Below are 19,375 nucleotides of genomic sequence, written 5' to 3' on the forward strand. Positions count from 1 at the left end.
GATTATTCACAATGGCCAAAAAGTGGAAACAAACCAAATGTCTATAAATAAAATGTGGGATATGTATGCAATGAAATATTGTTCGGCAGTAAAATGGAATGAAGTACTGTTTCTTCATAGATACAACATGAATACACCTTGAAAACATCCTACGTAAAAGAAGCCAGTCACGAAAGACCATATCTTACATGATTCCATTTACCTGAAATGTCCAGAATAGGCAAATCTATAGAGACCAAAGGTAGACTAGTGATAGTGTAAGGCTCAGAGTGCTGACACGGAGAGTGTCTGCTAATGAGGGGAGGGGGTTTGTTTTAGGGGTGAAGAAAATATTCTAAAATTGATTGTAGTGATGATTACACCACTCTGAATATACCAAATGTATGCTTTAAATGGGTGGATTATAAGGTGTGTGAATTATATCACAATAAAGCTGTTATATTTAAAATATATATATATTCTTCATAAGATCAAAATTTAATTCAAAGTAAAGGAATATTAAACTGGAAGAATGGGACCAATCACCATGAAAGTTTTATTCCACAATGAAAACGTAGACACCTTGAATCTTTAAGTACTAAGTAGCAAGTGTCATCAAAATATGTAATACAAAAGCTGTTGTAAATACAAGGAGAACTTTAAAAAAAAAAAAAAAAAAGGACTCACAGCTCTTATCCCATGACAGACCAAGAGATAAGAAAATAAGCGGGACTATAGAGAACCTGATTAATAAAATTGATAAGATAGATAAAATAGATAAGTTTCAAACTCTACACTCAAAAAGTAAAGCATATTCTTTTTAAGTAGCTACAGAGTATTTGCAGAAGTTAACTCTAAAGAAAACCGTAGTAAATTCACAAAACTAGAAACAGCACATAGCACATTTTTCAAACACAATACAATAAAACCTTATAATAAAAAACCTAACGCGCAAGGTGCCACACACCAAAAAAGCAAGCCAAATTACTAAGAAACAAACTATCTCTTAAAGAAATCAATTGTGGGCTGACCCTGTTGCTCGGAGCTCGCGCTCTAACCAACTGAGCCATTCGACCGCCCTTTGTTCTTATACCTTTAATTGTGCTTTTTTATTACTTTTTACTTATGTTCATGTATTCCTAAACCACTGTGAAACCTACTTTTATATTTTACTTATTTATCTGGAAGGTTGTTTTTCACTCTTTCTGTACAGTAATTCTAGTATGAAAGGCAATGAGTTCTCCAATAATAGCTTTGGTGACATCCCCGAAGACAAACGTTTAAAACTTTTCTCCTGATGAAAATAGCCACTTATTATTTTTTAATTTAATTCAGTTTTATTATTAGTTTCAGGTGTACAAAATAACATAATGATTAGACATCTACACCCCTCACAGAATGATAACCCCGCTTAGTCTACTACCCATCTGACACCGTACGTAGCTATTACAATACCATTTACTCTATTCCATATGCCGTACTTTACATCCCATGACTATATATATAATTACAGTTGACATTCAATATTATTTTACATTAGTTTCAGGTGGATAGTACAGTGGTTAGACATTTATATTATCTGTGAAGTGATCCCCCCCAATAAGTCCAGTACCCATCTGACACCCTACAACATTATTGACTCTGTTCCCCATACTGTATTTCACATCCCCTGTGATGACCAATTTGTACTCTCTAATCCCTTCACCTTTCTCATCCATCTTCCAACCCGCCTCCCATCTAGCAACCATCAGTTTTTCCTCTGCATCTATGAGTCTATTTCTGTTTTGTTTCCTCGTTTTTTCTGTTCTTTAGATTCCACATATAGGTGAGATCATATGGTATTTGTCTTTCTCTGTCTGACTTATTTCACTTAGCATAATATTCTCTAGGTCCATCCACGTTGTTGCAAATGGTAAGATTTCACTCTGTTTTATGGCAGAGTAATACTCCATTGTATAAATGTACCACAATTTCTTTATCCAATCATCTATTGATGGACATTTTGTTTGTTTCCATGTCTTGGCTATTGTGACTAGCGCTCAGTAAACATAGGGCTGCGTATACTTTTAGAATTAGTGTTTTGGGTTTCTTTGGATAAATACCCAGGAGTGGAATTGCTGGGTCATAAGGTAGTTTTGCCTTTAGCCACTTATTATTTTTGTAAATAAAAAAGTAAGTAATATATGACTTAGATGAGAAAGTCCTCAGTTTCCTGTAATTCTACCTCCTACCACACTCCCACTTCCCTTAACTAATGCTACAGTTTGATTATTGCTTCAGAATTTTTCTAGGCTATTAACAAGTATTATGTATATAATGATCTTTTTTTAACTGAAATGGAATCATACATTCATAATTTGCATAAAGTTAGTTCTTTTCACTTAACCATATAAATGGCAACTTTCCATGTTAGTACATATGGGCTTCTCTCAGTGGTGACATGATGTTCAGCTGTGTGGGTATAATCATGTGTACTTAACACGTCTGCTATTGATGGATGTTCCAGTGGTTTCCAATTCTGGATATTACACATACTGCTGCAACATTCTTACTCGTGCATCTCTACACACTTGTACGAGTATTGCTACTACAGGATTTGTAGTTTTCTCATTATTATTCCACAGGGACCAAACAAGGTTTGTCCAGGATCACAAACCCCACTTTAAAACAGCATGATACCATAAAAGAAACCACAGGGCGGCCGGTTGGAGCACAGTGCTCATAACACCAAGGTCGCCAGTTTGAGTCCCACATGGGCAGTGAGTTGCACCTTCCACAACTAGATTGAAAATAACGACTTGATTTGGAGCTGAGCTGTGCCCTCCACAACTAGATTGAAAAAACAACGACTTGACATGGAGCTGATGGGTCCTGGAAAAACACATTGTTCCCCAATATTCCCCCATAAAAATTTTTAAAAAATAAAGAAGTTACAGAAAAAAAAAATTTTTTTTAATTAAAAAAAGAAAAAACCACAAGAAGTGCCTGCCTAACATGGTTTCAGGATAGTTGTCGATAGACCTTCCCCCTCAAGAGAGGTACAAATGGGGATCTGAATGGAGACAAAAATTAGAGGATTTCGGGTTTTATAAACGTGTGAAACCAAAGAGGTGCGTTGCAACACTTGGGGGGCATTACAGACGGACTTCTTCCTACTGACTCTTGGCAGTCAATGCAGGTAAACAGTCACATCCACGCTGCGCTGACTGTTCCCACCAGTCAAGGTGGCTGGTACAACCCAGCACTGGAGAGGCAAATTCTAAGATCAAAACAAGCAAGAAAGACTTCTGCTGGGATGCTCTTCCCACGCTCACCGTTGCCAAGGGAGACTGAGCCCCCCTGGAGTGGGGAGCGGAACAGGGAGCCAACACAGCCAAGAAATCCTAACTAGAATGGACAGGGGGAATAACTGAAGATAACAGGAATTCATTCATCTGAAAGCAGGAGAAGAGCTGAACTCGTTAGTTTTTTTAAAAAGCTCATGTTTCAAATAAAAATATTCATAAGAAAAAGACTAGGTTGGTGCAAAAGTAATTGCGGTTTCCAAGGTTAAAAATCATTGCCAAAACCGCAATTACTTTCGCACCAACCTGATAGAAAGCAGAGTCTATCCTGGCGGAGAAGAAGAAAACCTACTGAGGTGCAGGGCGAGGTGTGAGGAGAGATAATGATGGGAAGGTAGGCAGGTGCCGGACCATGGAGAGTCTTGTGTGTCACAGTAAAGGGCATGGACTCCACCCAGGGAGCATTTGGAACCGGTTTTGCACCTTTTTGAACAGAGGAGTAGTAGCATGATTGCTTTTTACCCTTAGAGCAATGGCTGTGGACAGTAGGGTGGAGGGCGGGGAATTTGAGGCAGAGAGAACAGAGAGTACACCAGGGCGCGAAATGAGAGGCAAGGAGACGGGACACAGACAGCTGCAGCGGAGGTGGGGAATCTGGTTCTTAGTGCAATGAAGCAAGTGTCAGATCAGGCCCAGCTTTATGGCTGGGTAAACGTTTCTTGTCTACAAAATGAGGATAATATCTATTCAGGTTATTGTAAAGATTCTATAAGGGGGTTTGCTTTAAATTTAACTCAACACCGCATCTTTGTTCCAGAAAGGCTTAATGCTGCTTAAATGAAGGCGCCAGATGTGGAAACACCATAAAAGGCCTCACAAATGTGAAACATCACCATTTATGACTAGCACTGACACCTTCAGGAACACCTGTGCACTTAGAGACTGAGTTTGTTTGCCGGGCTGTGCAGGGCGGGCAGAGGGGGAGCGGGGTGACTCGGCCCAGCAGGGGACGACAAGGTGACCTTGGAGCCTGGAAGAAAGGCCAAGGTTTCTGAAACAAATCTGGGAGTTGTGAGCTCAGTGGGTCTGGGATTGGGATGTTCATGGTGAGCCAGACCCTGTGCCAGACCTACTGTACCTGTTTATCTCATTTAATCCTCAGAGCAAACTTGCAAAGAAATTGTTACTTAAGAAAAAAAAAAAGACTTTACAGATGAGAAAATGTGAGCTGTCAGAGGTTAATTACCCACCTCAGTGGGAATCCCAGAGCCCGGCCTGCTGACTTTCTCTCCTTTCCCAGTGATACATAACACTATGTCTGAATGGACAGAGCTGTGGCTCAACAGAAGTCTGTCCCCAGCAGCTCCACCTGGCTGTGGCCCACGCAGAGGGTGGGCCTGACTAGCAAATGGCACTTCTGGGGGAAGAGCAAGCTCTGTCTCCTCTCTTTGTAGTTATTCATTCTCTCCTTCAGCAACAAGCAGCCCCCAGATCTCTTCCTGCCTCTAGAAGGACCCTGATGGATTGCAACTCTCATGCTGTCCTCACTGGTCAGCCCTGGTCTCATCTCAACGTGACGCTGACCCTGCTGCCCCTCCCAGGGCCTCACTCAGCTGTCACATCATAGCTCAGTCTTGTAGCTGCACGGGAACCTCTGCCCACTGAAGCTACAGCTTCTCATTAGGCTGCAAAGCAAGGGTTTGTTTGTTTTTAAAAACATTTATTTTGTTTTATTTTTCAATTAGAGTTGACATTCAATATTATTTTATATTAGTTTCAGGTGTACGGTATAGTGGTTAGACATTTATATAATTTACGAAGTGATCCCCCCAATTAGTGTAATATCCATCTAGCATTATACCTGGTTATTACAATATTAACTATATTCCCTATGCGGTACTTTACATCCTTGTGACTATTTTGTAACTTCCAGTTTGTACTTCTTAATCCCTTCATCTTTTTTACACAGCCTTCCGACCCCCCTCCCATTTGGCAACCATCAGTTTGGTCTCTGTGTCGATCAGTCTGTTTCTGTTTTGTTCATTCACTTATTTTTTTCTTTAGATTCCACATATAAGTGAGATCATGTGGTGTTTGTCTTTCTCTGCATGATTTATTTCACTCGGCATAACACAAGGGTTTTGAACGGCTATTTGCCTGCAGGCGGGTTAGGTAAGTTTGGAGTTGGCACCATCCATGGTCCCTCCAGCAGCATCTCCAAAGTAAAAGATGCTGTTGAAACAATAAAACAAATATTTGACAAAATTCCCCACTATCACTTTTAACAAATCACCTGCTCTCACCTTTGACAACCAGACCTCTCCCTGGTTCCCACCCTAAACTTGGAGTTTCTGGCTGCCCCAGGAGTGGTCCTGCTGGGTAAATCCTGCTAGGACCCCCCCCCCCCAACTCCCAGCTCACCCCTGGGCTGAGTCTCAAAGGTCAGGAATAGCTTGGCTCGATGCAGGACCCCTCATCCTAACCTGACCCAACATTGATACTGCTTCTGCCAAGTCATGCGGTGACCACTCGACACTATCCCCCATAGACACACACATACCTCACACGAGACTGGCTGTCCTGGGTGACCACCAGCCACCAGGAATGGGGATCTTTAGGGACAGATCTTGGGCAGCAAGTTCTACCCAAGACAGCAAGAGGAATAAAAGTCAGAATCTGTGGGTCCAAATACTGGGGGAAGCAAGTGTAAACCCTTGGTCTACACTGAAGTCAGGGTCATGGAAACAAAGGGGAGGGGAGGGGACAAAGCCAGGTCAGTGCAGCGAAGCAGGGAAGGGAGGCTGAGCACAGGCCACGAATCTCACTGAAGCTTTGGGAGCCAGTGGGTGCATGGTGCATGGGACAGTCCCACAGCTGAAAGGACAGAGCCAGGGTTTGGTGCCAAACGTCAATGTGCGCCAGGGACAGGGTACAAGCCCCAGGACTCTGTCTGGAATTTCATGGTATCCGAGTGTACTCACACCCTTTTCCAAAGCTGGGACTGCCCTCCTCCCACATCAGTCCCCAGGCCTGAGCCAGGAGCAAGTCCTGGAGTGAGTATCAGCAGCAAGGACCCAAAAGAGTGGGACTGAGAAGCTACTGGCGTTTTGGGGTCTCAGGGACAACGCTCAACAAGGCACCTGCTCAGAGCTCCCCTGCAGGGAAGCAAAGGGACCTGGCAAGAGTCTGGGTCCCTCACTCAGCAACCCCGGCCCTTCCCCGTGGTCTGATCTGCAGGCAGCCTCAGACACCCACAAGGCCAGAGCTCAGCCAGGAAGGACCTTCTAGACCTACCTTCGGTTGGCTTTGTTGGGGGTGGGGGCAACCTGGTCCCCCTGCCAGGGGTTTCAACCCGCCAGTCCTAAACGAGTATATGCCCATAAATATCTGCTGAATAAATGAATAAGATGGAGGACCAAGAGAAGCTGTAAAGGGGTAAAATGCAACAATCATAAGCAAAAGGAGAAGATTTTTTAGTAACTACTGTGTGACCACCCTTATAGCCACACAGCAGCTGGGGGGTGAGTGGAGGGAGAGGCGTCTTTCTAAAACCCACACCTGATTGAGTCATTCTCCTGCTTAAAATCCTTCAATGTCTCGCCTCTTGCCGGATCCAACCACACCTGCACCACCTTGCCTTGCCCTCTGCATTCTAATCTATTGGGCATTAGACTTACTTTCACATATTATTCTGCCATTTGCTTTTGTCACTTAATACATCAGTGACATCTTGCTATGCCCAAATGTTTAGGTTCATTCATACCTGACGCTTTATATGCACCATCTCAATCCTCTCAACCAATCTGCATAAAATTACACCGATTTTACAAGCAAAGAAACTGAGACCACGAGGTTAAGTGACTTATTCAAGGTGATTGCTCATGCTGAGTCACACTCCCCATACCCGGCATCTGCCAATCAGTTCCAAAGGTGACTGACAGTAAGCGCAAGACAAGCAGCTCCAGAACAGCTTCTCACAGTCCCGGAGCTGAGACCTCAGAAATGCTGTGTGGTAGGGGGCAAAGGAGGGCAGGATTTTCAGAAATGTGACTGAGGAAAGCAGCCCAGGGTGACCAACTTGTTGTGATTTGCCCAGAACATTCCAGATTTTAGTACTGAAAGTCTCATGTCCCAGGAAACCTGTCAGTCCTTGTTTTAGAAATAAAAAGTTCTACATCCTGGGAATGCCGACCCCTTCAGTCCCAAGCAAGAGGGGTCAGTCTAATACTGGTCAGCTTCCTTGTTCATCAGATGAGGTGCCCAAGGAAAGGTGGGCTCCTGGGGATTAGCTCAGAGGCGGCAGTAAAACCACAATTCAGATCAACTGTGCAAGACATCCATTCAGGCACATCCGGACCCCAGCCGGAAATGGGGATAAAAGGAGCCCCCACTCTGGGCAAGGGCTGGCCAGAATCAGGCTGGATCAGGGCAGTGCAGGGGCCAGAGGGCCCACTCCAGTCCAAATGCCTGTTTTATTTACCGTTGTAATCCCAGGTCTTAGCACAGTACCCGGCACTTAGCAAGAGCATATTAAATGAATGGATCGATACACGTGTGCCTGGGCCATCCCTGTGAAATACCAGCCTTTCGGCAGCTAGGACAGGTCCTCACACCACCAATGGGACCTAGCTAGCTCAATGGTACAACTGCTGACCCACAAGTTGAATCCATGGGAGAAGATGCAAGAGGCCAGGATGGACAAAGCCATTTGGCACAGGTTTGAGCTGGAGAGAACAACCAATGGGAGCCTTGCTGCTAGAGGGCTCACTGCTACTGATGGTTCTAGGGAAAGAGGCTGCCCTATTCAAGATCCAGCCATTTTTCCTCCTCGGAGAGGAGACCCAGGCAAACATGACCAAAAAGACGAACCTTTCACTGAGGCCTCCTACAACAGTATTCATTGTGAGGAGGTTTCCATCATTAGCCAAAATGCAAGGCCAAGTCAAGCAGGGTTTTCGTTAGGCAATCACTTCTAACTTGTAAAGCGCTTTTTACAGTAATTATTGCAGCTGCTACTTGCCACTTGCGGGGTCCCTGTGGTCAGGCCTGGGAAGCAGCAGCAGCGCCATCTTGTGGCCCTTTTGAGAACATCACAGGGTTATTTTCAGCACCTTCACCTGTCTGGATGTGTACAGCACATGCTTTCTGAGAATTCACAACTTTGGATATCTTAATAAGGACATCTGACCTGCTAGTTAACAACCTGACTCACTGATCACCCTTTATAAAGATCAAAAAACATGAAATCAATCCCCAAATCAGTTTGGATTCAATAACATGTAACCTCTGTGTTTTCAGAAAACTCAAGAGTTTCCCACCGTAAATCCACATTTGCTGAGCTAACTGGTGTGCAATAGCCAAGTGGAAATTAGAGAAAGACTACACCTCCCACGTCTTCCATTCTCTACCTATGGGGGCACACCTTTTTTGCTCATAAAAGGAAATGTGGTAGCAGTTGTCCGCCATGGTGCAAATAGTCTAGTGAGGATGCCACTAGAGCTGGGGTGATAGGGCAGGGAGTGGGATGTGGTCCAGGGGGTCCAATAAGGCTTCCCCTAGGATGCCAAGAAGTAAAAGTCTGAATTGTCTCCCAGGACATTCAGGAAGGACACGCGCTTTCAGCGCATTATCTCTACAAGCCTGATGGGAGACGCCCGCTGGGCACAATGGAATTTGAACTAACCGCCAGTATTGGGGGTATTTTATCTGGTTCCAGTTCACTCCCCGCCCCCCGCCACCACACAATACACCCACATACGCACACATGCACCTGCACCTGTGCACACATACACTCACACACATACTCACACACACACAATTGATTTCTCATCTCTTTGTGTTGAAGAAGAATTAAATTACGAGCAGACGAGAACTGCAGTCATATGGAGTCATGCTCAGGTAGGGAAGAGCTGAAACGCTCTTTAAAAGAAAACCTTATCTCTGAGGTTCAGACAAGGTGAGTCTGCAGACAGCAGCGGAGGCCGCCCCCGGGCAGTGAGTCTCCAGCCTGAGTCCCCCACGGGGTTACAGCTCAACACAGTTGGGAGATTTCACAGGTACAGAAATTCAGGGACCTTCGAGTTCACCTCCTTCTGCTATCTCAAGAAGAATGGTAAAATGCATGTGAGTCTTGGAATCAGACAGATGTGGGCGCTAACCCTGGCCCCAGCCTGATTTGTCCAGTTAAGGTCTCTGAACCATTTCATCATCTGTAAAGTGAAATGTAGCCGCAAGGAGGCTCAGGCTCTGTTCTGGCCCCCAAGGCTGGACTCCAACTCCCAAAGCACCTGCTCTCTCTTGCCCTGCATGATAGGGAATTGTTTTGCCAAATATTATTGGTTCTTTCTTTCTGGAAGAAAAAAAAAAACCTCAAAATTCAATATTTTTAATTTGTACTAATGTTGTAAAGAATCAGATTTTTAAACATCTTTCTGTCCCATACCGATATGAATAAATCATTGAATAAATAGATTAGGGGAAAGAGACAGCTCTCCTTACAAAGAATACCAGTTAACCAATGTACAAGGAACGATGGAAATAAAAATTCACTAGTAGACAGACTCTCCATGGCAATAACTGTCACAAGCAAGTAGCAGTGAAAGGACAATGAGAAATGGGATATTTGCATAACCTCAAAGTCTCTCCCCTACAAGCTACTTATTAAGTACAAACAGAAAAATGGCAACTTTACAGTGAAGAAAGCTAGCAGACATGTGCTACTATCACAAGTAATAAGACAAGTCAACATCTGTGACATTCTGCCCTGAGAAGGGCGGCACATCACTTCTGTGGTATTCTCGCCAAAAAAGTATCATTCCATTGAATCATGAAAAAAAAAAAAAAACACCCAACTCAAATGAAGGATCTTTCTACAAAATAATCAGCCAATACTCTTCAAAAGTATCAAGGGTATGAGAGAACAACACACACACACACACACACACACACTGAGAAATTTTCATAGATTAGAGAAGATTAAGAAAACATGACAACAAAATGCAACGTGGAATCCTAGCTTGGATCCTGGACCAAAAAAAGGATATTAGTGGGAAAATTAGTCAAATAAAGTCTGTAGAATAGTTAATAATATTGTATCAGTGTTACTTTTGTTGAGTCAATGAGTTCTGAAAGGAACTGATGGAAACAATTTAAACGATACAGAAGAGTGTGTGCTTAATTGATTGCCATAAAGTAATCATGCAAACAAGTAAGCAGAGGACTTGCTTCTGGGCCCATTATTTTTACTAAAACTTAAAATTTTTACACAGAATTTTTTGATCTTCGGAAATATTTTGTTTACTTTACCAAGGTAAGTTTTCTTTTATTGGATTATTTCATCCTCATCTCAATGCATAAGCTGGCATTTTTTTTGACAGTGGTGAATTTATTTATTGCAACAAAACAAAGACATTGCCCATGATTCAAAATCTAAGCAACTCCAATTTTGCCTGTGATTACAGTATATGTCATTCAGGGAGTAGCTTACTTTAGGCTAGCCTCTGACTTCTTAGGTGTCTTGTTTGACATACTCAATGATAGAATATTTCGATTTTTTTAAAGTTCTTAAGGCCAGTGGTTTAAAAAAATCAAAACATTCAACGAACTGTAAAATACAAGGCCTTGGACATGCAAATATAAACCTATGGAGCATTCCCAAGACATTTTATTTGTCATGGCTCTGTTGATTACAATTCCTTGTATAGCTTGTATTTTGATTTAGTTTATATGCTGCTTATTGTCTATTCTGTGTTCTTATATATGAGAAAGCACAAGTGGAAAAGAGGTCATATATATTCAAAATCTGTCACAGGAAGTAGCTTGCAGTGGTGTGAGTTATAGTATTTTGTTTAAAGAAAGTCTCAGTTCTGAATATTGATATTAGTCGTTAAAAAGATATTGGGGCCATTTTATGTGTTTTCTGCACCAAGTTTTCCTAGTAATAAAAAAAAAACACTTAATTTATACACATGTTAATCCTATGAAAGATTCTAGATATAGAAATGTACTTAACCTTCAATAAATGTTATTTTTGGAAACACAGTTTTTGTCATTAAACGTTACACAATTTGTTATCGTATTATTTAACATGTAAAACAAATGCTATGTAAGAATGTTGTATATTTTAATATAAACCCATTTAGAGCGATTATCTAGATTCATTAATTTTCATAGTTCCTTTTGCCTTATGAGTCAGCTGGAAAATCTGCAATGAAAAGTATTTGTTGTATATTAAATATAAATAAATAAACAATACAGAAGAGTGTCAGGTAGAAGTGCCTCTCCCAAAGTCTTACCTCCTACAGGTAACCACTGTCAAAAGTTTGGTGTTTTGGGGCGGCCAGTTGGCTCAGTTGGTTAGAGTGCAGTGCTCATAACACCCGGGTCTCCGGTTTGATTCCCACATGGGCCAGTGAGCTGCGCCCTCCACAACTAGATTGAAAACAGCAACTTGACTTGGAGCTGAAGGGTTCTGGAAAAACACACTGTTCCCCAATATTCCCCAATAAAAATTAAAAAAAAAAAAGGTTGGTGTTTCTTATGTTTATATAAAGCAACAAAAACAAATATATTTATATGTTTTATATGCACATACATAAAACAGAATCCTAATACATATATTGTTCTATGACATGATATATTCACTCAACAATATATCTTGGACTATACAGAGGTTGCCAAAAAAAGGTATATACATTTTAAGAAAGGAAAAAACTGTATTAAAATTACGCTGATGGTAACCACTTTGAGCACTTGTAATTGCAGAAGTCACATGTGACTTGTATTCATCTTTTGTTATTGGTATATATTGAGTATTACAATTTTAATACAGTTTTTTCCTTTCTTAAAATGTGTGTACTTTTTTTGGCCCTTCTGTATATCTGTCTTGTTTTTCGTGGCTGTATAATATTCCATTATAATGATAAATATTTATTTAACCAATCTCAGATTTTTCTCCAGTTGTTCCCTACTATAAATGATACAGCTTTAAAAGCTTGTGTATGTGTTGTATGCGTTTGGATATAAACAGAATATAGTGTGTGGCTATATAGAGAATATAGATAATACACTAGATAACGTGGCTATATAGAGAATATAGATAATACACTAGATAACAGAGTCTTAGAAGGAGGGTGGTTGAGTCAAAGTATAAGAAAAGTTTACATTTTGATCATACTTCCACCAAGAGCAAATGAAAGTGATCCTTTTCCCATATCCTGAAAAATAATAATCAGCATTTTTCCATTTTTTTTCAATAGAGTGGGAAAAACATAAATTACTGAATCATTAGCCTGTGTGAATGTCACTCCCAGGACTCCGCCCATACTGCAAGGAGCTGTGGGAAGCTTGAGTGAAGCTCAGTCTCTCTGTTTGAAGGCCAAGTTACTCAAGCTCTCTGTGACAGCCAGTCTCCAGGACAGCCTCCAAGGATCCCTGTCTACTGGCATGCGTGTCCTGGTGGCATCCCCTCCTTTACCACACCATGGTGGGTCTGTGTGGCCAACAGAACACGGCAGAAGTGATGATATGTGGTTTCTGAGGCGAGTCCATAAAAAGGCATGTGGCGTCCCCTTTCTCTCCGTTGGATCACTAGCCCTGGTGGAAACCAACTGCCATGTTAAATTGATACTCAGGCCCCTTATGGAGGCCTCATTAGTATTGCAGGACGAGGAACTGAGGCCTCCCGATAACAACCATGTGAGTGAGCCATCTTGAAAGCAGATTATCCAGCCCCAGTCGAGCCTTCAGATGACTGCAGCCCAAGCCAGCATCCTGACTGCAACCTCATGAGAGACCCAGCTAAGCCACTCCCAGATTCCTGATGCTCAGAAACTGCATGAGATAATAAATGTTTGTTATTTTAAGCCGCTAAATTCTGGAGCGATTTGTTATGCAGCAATAGATAACTAATACACTCTCAGCCTGACTTTCCTCATCTGTAAGACAGGAATGATCGTAGTAATAATGCCCACTGAACAGAGAGAAAGTAGATGAAAGCACCTGCCACCTGTCTCGCCCACAAGCACTAAAGTCTGTTCCCCTCTCTCTTTGGGAGGCCTTTGTGACAGGCTGTCAGGCCTGGCTAACCAGAGAGGAATGTTTTGAGTGGCAATGCCTTTGACCTTTTCATTCAAAATCCATGTCAAATCAGCTTCTAGTTCATTTCCAGACACATTATTCTGAGCATGAAACAGGGAGTGGACTTTGTTGCAATGTATTCCCTACCCTTTTATTTGATGAAATTACAAAAGCACACAGTCCGGTTGCTCTGGTCTTGGTCACACTGCCAAACCTCTCTCTGAGTGATGAGAGAGTGGCTGCTTGAGCCCCCAGCCGTGACGAGCTAGTGCGGATGGCTGAGGAGGGAGACCCTGGCCTTGGTGTATCTGCCAGGACAGGAAGCACACCTCTTTCCAAGAAGTGCGGACACACATATACAAAAGAGAAATTGCTCCTCCTTTCTCCCCTCAGGGGGGTTCCCTCTGATGAGCCCAGTGAGTGGTGGTGGGGATGGGCAGAGGGAAGCCAGGAGCCATGAAATCCCTAGAGATGCTGGTCGCCCAGCATCCATCCCAGTAATCTCTGAGGCCAGCCCTTGAGCTAGAGACACAGGAACGACTGACTGCTCCTCTCCCCCTGAGCAGCTCACACTCTGCCAGCCCAGACCAGCCTGGAGCCTCACAGGAGCATCCCTGTAAGCCCAGGTATCTCCTGCTTCCCTCTCACAGGTCAAGTTCTACCCAAAATTGTAACTAGCACTGCTCTCCACTCTGCCACCTCGTGGCCATAGTCAGCAATTACAGCTTTCCCACAGGACAGCCACCTTCAGAGGAATGCGGATGTCTCCTTCCATCTGGGTTAGCAGCTATTTCTCCCTAACCAAAGGACTGGCCAGACTCTTCCTGGTTAGTCCGCCATGCCAAAAAACTTGGGCAGATTGCCAGGGAAGGAGTCAGAAGGTGTTAAACAGATACCATTCTGAGTCTGTCTCAAAAAGTATTCCTCCGTCCAGCTGCCAGTCAGAACACACTGAAAACTTTGTCTTGGCTCCAGCCAAGCTCCCTAAGCCCCCAGGACTCTTTTCCTGGAGGATGGAGTGACCTCTGTCCCTGTCTTTGTGCCTTTGTTAATACCAGTGTCCAGAGCCATTAATCCCAACAGTCTCTCCATCCCCAGGAAGCTCCTGGCTACAATTCTCCAGGTGGGCATGAAGGCTCAGCTTACCACTCAGGTGCCTAGATAGGGCCCGGTGGTAATCAGACTCCTGGTCCCCACAAAGATGTCCCCAGGACTTGGGAATGTTACCTTACATGGCATGAGGTGGGTCTCACTATATTCCTCATTTTACAGAAGATGAAACTGAGATACAGAGAGTAAGTGACTTGCCCAAGGTCATGCAGCTAGAAACTTCATCATTTGCTGAGAGCCAGCTCTAGAAATGGCCCATCTTTATCTGAAGAAGGAGGAAGAGGAAGCAAGAGCTGAAGGGGCAGGAGGAGGCAGGGGAGAGAAGACAGCCATTCCAATTTGAGATGGAAGAAACATTGTCATCAAGGAAACTGGAGCCTGTGTTGGCTTTAGGGTCTGAGGTCTGGGGTTCTGGCTTTCACTCAACAGTATCCAATGTGTGAGCGTGGGTGTGATGGCCTTCCCGTTCCGAGACTCAGTTTCCTTCACTGAAGGTCAGGAAGACAAACCAACTGCCTAAGGATGTGTAACTGGCTAAGTGCTGGAATCAGGACCTAAATCCCAATGAACCAGCTCTGCGAGCTGGAGAAGACCTGACCCCTGAATCCTGGGGCCTGGAGAGGAGGTGGGGGGGTGGGAGCCACAGGTGGAAGTGGTCTGTGTGGCTGGCACACAGGCCAGAAATCATGTCCTGGAGAAAAGCTTAATGAGATCAAGCCAAGCATCAGCTAGCCAGCGGAAGTTTGAGATGGGAACTGCGTGTGGAACTAAAATGAGAAAGTAGGGACTGAGGGTCCCTAAAACTAAGGACCAGAGCATCAGGCAGAGGACTGCAGCGGAGGAGCCTGGAGACATGCAGGTTGAGGGCAGCTGCTGTTGACAGGCTGGCTGAGGGGAGCCGCCCTTTCTACCCCCACTGAACCTGTCAACCCTGCAAACCCTGCCAGTCCCTGTGCCCAGAAAGCCCTAGGACCCTAGTCATTCTGGAAAGTGAAGAAATGCTTCTGCGGCTCCAAGACCTGGGAAGCACTCATTTCTCCCTTCATTCATTCCTTAACCCAGTATTTTTTAGGTCAGCTACGCAGAGGCCCTTTGCTAGACACTAGGACACCCAAAAGGTTGCAGAAAGCTCAGATGCCACACTTCAAGGAAGGCAAGGAGGAAAGGGCTCTAGGGCCCATGGTGGGTGTGGGATGCCCAGCTGGGGTTTCCCTGAGCTCCTCATTCACTATTGTCCTAGGAACAGCCCGGCAGACTGCAGATTTGTGATGTGAAATGGAACAGCAGGCAACCCTGCTGGGGTTTTCGGAACCACACAATATGCTTGATTGAAAGGCTCTTTTAGAAGCTTAATTTTTTAACATTAAAGAATTAAATCAATAATGTCCCCATTTCGGCTTCTCTGTGATTATGTCCTTTGTGTCCTGTTTGCTATTTAGTAACAAGCTTTCTAAAAATTACAGTCTATGTCATCCGTACCAAAGGAAATCAAGCGACGTAGGAAAGAGGAAGGGAAAGAAATTAGCATAAGATGAACCCCTACTATGTGCGGGGAGGGGAAGGGGGGACTGTTCTAGGGCCGTTATATGCATTATCTTAGGTCACCGTCAGCACAACTCCCAAAGGAATTTGTGGCTATAATCCTCATTTTATGAGTCGGGAATCTGAAGCTCAGAGACATAAGAGACTGGTCCAGGCAGGATCACACGAAACGGCAGAGCCTGGAATGGAACTCGCAGGGCTGTTGGTTTCTAAACCCATCCTCCACCACTGCCTTCTTTGTTGATTTCCTCCACTCAGAGCCCCCACCCAACAATGGGCCACTTGGTGCTAAGGGCCTTCCTGTGGCAGGCAGCTCCTGTTTTCAGTCACGGTTCATGGAGCAACGGAAAGGCTTTTCCTATCTACCTGGCTGGGCCCTTCAGGTGACACAAGCCCTCCTGAATGGCCCCCAAGATAGAAGGGGGAGCCCCAGATCTCCTATCGACAGAGGTCAGCGCATTAGCCTAAGAAGCAGAATTTTAATGTGCAGGGTCCCCGGTTTGGCACCAGGCGTGGGGTGGCTGTGACAGTTTAAATCCTAGAAAAAATAAGTGGTGCCCTAGCACTGACTGACCGGCTGTACAATTGGAAGCAGGAATCCTGGCTGCCCTCTAGCTGGGAGCCATTGAGTTGGCCACTTTCCTTTTTGAGCCAGAGTTTCCTCGTCAATAAAATGAGACCAGTGCTATCTCCCTCCCGTGGGGGTTGGAGTGATTACATTAGAGGACGCACAGAACAGTTTCTGGAGTTTTTCCTGCATGGTGTCCACAGAAGGGACAGATGTTGTAGTGCTCGATGACGGGCCACTGGCACAGGGGAGCAGAAGACGAGCTCAAGGTCAGTGTCCTGGGTGAGGTTTCCCTGTGTCCTTATGAAGATGTGTCCTTGAATCGCAGCTCCATCAGTGGGGCTCAGGACCATAAAGCACCCTCACCGTGTTCTGATGACTCCATCCAGTCAGAGTCAGGCTTCCGTTCTGTCACCTTCAGGTGAACTATTCACCACGTGTCAACCCGTGGGGGCCAGCCTCCAGGCTGTCTTGAAGGACAGGTCCCACCCACCCAAGGCAATTGCAGACACCGTGGCTTCCATTCTGGGAGACGCTGCTGAGAGGATACTGTTCTCTAAGCGCTTAATACAGTTCTGTGCACAGACGTGATCAGGCTTGCAGACCCCACTGGGCAACTCCCGCTAATCCTTCACTCCTCATTGAGTCACTCATTCATTCAAAGGAGATACATCTATTGAGACCAATGTGTTTGGTCCTTGGAGACCTGCAGTAAACAGGTAGACCCCGTCCCGCCCTGCGTGGTGTGACATCTCGCATCTTGCTTTGGTTCCTCCATCCGTAATCTGAGAATAGGTTTGCCTGCCTGGCAGCATTGTGGTGAGAACTACCGTGTTTCCCCGAAAATAAGACCTACCCCGAAAATAAGCCCCAGTTAAGCTTGTCAGTGAGACGGATTTAGTATGTTATGATGATGTTCCAGAAGATGACATGACTGTTTTTGAATAAATGTAGATTGTTGTCTATAAAAAAAAATAAGACATCCCCTGAAAATAAGCCCTAATGGAGCAAAAAGTAATATAAGAGCCGGTCTTATTTTTGGGGAAACACGGTAGAAGATAATGTGTGTGCCTTGTAAACTTCAAATGTCCACAAATGTTCATGGCAGATTTATTCACAAGAGCCAAAAACTGGAAATTCCACAACCCAAATGTCCATCAATAGTGAAAGGATAAACAAACTGCTGTATGTCCCTACAACGGAATACTACTCAGCAACAAAAAGAAACAAATGATGAATACCCACAGCATGGAGGAATCTCATGATTATGCTGAGTGAAAAAAGTCAGAAAAAAGAAAAACATGTGTGATTCCATTTATATAAAATTCTGGGGAAACGCAAACTAATCTATTGTGACAAAATAAATCAGGGGTGGGATGGGGTAGCGTGGGAGGGAAGGAGGAATTACAGTACAGTGTCAACAGGAAAATTCTGGAATTGACAGGTTATTATAGACTAAATTGTGTCCCCGCCCCCCCCAAGAAAATCATATGCTGAAGTCCTAATCTGTAGTACCTCAGCATGTGGCTGTATATGGAGGTAGAGCTTTTAAAGAGGTATTTAGGGGAGCCTGTTAGCTCAGTTGGTCAGAGCCTGGTGCTCTTAGCAACAAAGTTGCTGGTTCGATCCCTACATGGGCCACTGTGCCCTGCTCCCTCCACAACTAGACTGAAACAACTACTTGACTTGGAGCTGATGGGTCCTGGAAAAACACACTTAAATAAATAAAAGGTTTTCATTAAAAAAGGGGTATTTAAGGTAAAATGAAGTCATACTCATGGGCCCTAATCCAATATGACTGGTTCTTATATGAAGAGATTCGGACATGCACAGAGAGGACACAGGGAGAAGATGGCCATATGGAAGCCTCAGAAACAAACCCTGCCCACACCTTGATCTTGGACTTCCGGCCTCTAGAACTGTTGAGACAATAAATCCCTGTTGTTTACACCACCCAGTCTGTGGTCCTTTGTTATGGCAGCCCCAGGACACTAATACATAAACATGTGTGTTATTGGCACTGTAGTTATGGTTTTATGGGTATAATATACGTATACACAAGTCAAAACTCACCCAATTGTACATTTCAAACACACACAGTTTTTGTACCGCAATTATACCTCAGTAAAGCTGTTTTTAAAACCCACTGTTAAAATATTGTTTTAGTTTAATTAATTAATCACCTACGCAGTCCTCAGGATTAGTATTGTCTCTGGTTGTGCCCCAGCAGGGAGGACCCAAGGCTAGGGGCCCAGAGAGGGGAAAGGACTTGCCCAACCCCACGCCGAGGGCCATGGGCAGAGCCAGAGCCATACAGAGGGAGGCCTCCTGTCTCCAGCCCAGGCCCGTGCCTCTCAACCTTACCTGCAGCTTTAAATCACCTGGGGAGGTTTTCCAACTCCCCATACCCACACTGCCCCTTAGAGCAATTAAATCAGAGTCCTTGAGGGTGGGACCCGAGCATGAGTATTTCTTTTTAACAGGACTTTATTGGGGAACAGTGTGTACTTCCAGGACTTTTTTTTTTCCCAAGTCAAGTTGTTGTCCTTTCAATCTTAGTTGTGGAGGGTGCCGTTCAGCTTCAAGTTGTTGTCCTTTCAGTCTTAGTTGTGGAGGGCGCAGCTCAGCTCCAGGTCCAGTAGCAGTTGCTAGTTGCAGGGGGCGCAGCCCACCATCCGTTGCGGGACTCAATTGAACAGGCAACCTTGTGGTTGAGAGCCCACTGGCCCATGTGGGAATCGAACCAGCCGCCTTTGGAGTTAGGAGCACGGAGCTCCAACCACCTGAGCCACCGGGCCGGCCCCAAGCATGAGTA

Source organism: Rhinolophus sinicus, linkage group LG13 (assembly GCF_036562045.2).
Source record: "Rhinolophus sinicus isolate RSC01 linkage group LG13, ASM3656204v1, whole genome shotgun sequence".
NCBI lineage: Eukaryota > Metazoa > Chordata > Mammalia > Chiroptera > Rhinolophidae > Rhinolophus > Rhinolophus sinicus.